This window comes from Dermacentor albipictus, unplaced genomic scaffold (assembly GCF_038994185.2).
Source record: "Dermacentor albipictus isolate Rhodes 1998 colony unplaced genomic scaffold, USDA_Dalb.pri_finalv2 scaffold_120, whole genome shotgun sequence".
Taxonomy (NCBI): domain Eukaryota; kingdom Metazoa; phylum Arthropoda; class Arachnida; order Ixodida; family Ixodidae; genus Dermacentor; species Dermacentor albipictus.
Genome location: NW_027225674.1, coordinates 96,390 through 97,809, shown reverse-complemented (window position 1 = coordinate 97,809; position 1,420 = coordinate 96,390).

Below are 1,420 nucleotides of genomic sequence, written 5' to 3'. Positions count from 1 at the left end.
TTTGTCTGCGTACCGCACATTGGCTTAAGCTCGTGATATCCACATACTTCTCTCACATAAACCAGGGTGTCTACCAAGTTGACATTTACAAATTCCCTGAGTTTTCCAGGTTTTCCCTGAGTGCCTTTGCAAAATTCCCTGAGTGATGCAGAACTATGCTTTATGTCAAGACGCGCTGAAACCATATCGCCCTATGCTGTCACTCTCTAGTAAGCATATGAAAAAAATTTGGAAAAAAAACCGACTTAATCCAATTTGAATACTAAGGAGTAGTGTTTATGTTATTCAAAAAAATATAAGGGAGGGGTTATTAAAATGCACAGCAAATAAAATATCTTCGAAAAAATTTTCAAATCGAGTTGGAAATTCTCTAGCACAAATAAAAAGGAGATGCATACAGAAGGAAACATTTTCGAATATGAGCTATTTCTATGAACTGATAGCATGCTCAGTGTCATGCAACTGTCCTGACATACTCTCAGCTCGCACAAGACGCCTCAGTGTTGTGTTTCACTGCTTTAAAGAGTTTATATTGGTTTGGATGAGGGACACCTGCATCTCAGCATCAGCCAACAATTTGTTTTTTGAGCGCAGGCTCCTTCAAAGAAGTGGTCGTTCATTCCTCAGTGCGTCGATCCTTTCTGTTCTCGTCCTCCTTTCGCCGCGCGTTCGCCCCACGGACCATTTGAAGAATACTCTTGGTCAATTTACAGTCAACGTCCAATTTTTCAGACCCCCTAGGGGCCGCGAAAACTTCCAAAAAATCAGGCAGTCCGAAAAAATAAATTCCTGTCTTTTACTGCCCTTAAGGGCTAAAATCGACACATGTACGTCTGAAAATGCTCTGAATGCCTGTCAGTGCACTTATTAGGTACATCGGTGCTCCTACTGTGACAGGTGAGGGCGAGTGCACACGTGTAAAATTAAGAAATACATACAGTGTCCCGCGACAATTGCCCCTTCCTACGCTTGTACGCTTCACCGCGTGACACGACTGTAATGAGGCGAAGCAGACTTTTGGGAAAGAGCATTATGCAATGCGCCGTGCTTTCCGAGCTTCGAAGACAAAATTATTGCTGTCAGCGGAGAAATGAAGAAACACGGCACCGAACGACAAGAAGCTTAACAGCGAACGTCGAAGCAGCTAGGCCTACCGTTGCCGCAGTGGTGGCCACGGCTGCCAGCGCATCTGCGTGCGAGAGCACCGGTTCAAGGCGGCGAGGTAATCAAAATAGCAGCGGTGGTGGTTTTCATTAATGCCGTCTCGGACCTGCGATCACGCAAAACGTTTAGAAAATCGGACGGCGAAGAGTTCTTGCGTCTGAATTTTCAGACGTTATGATACATTGACTCTTTGCGGTACGTGGTGGTGCCGCGAAGCAGTCCGAGTTATCGGGAATCCGGAAAGTCGGTCGTTGAC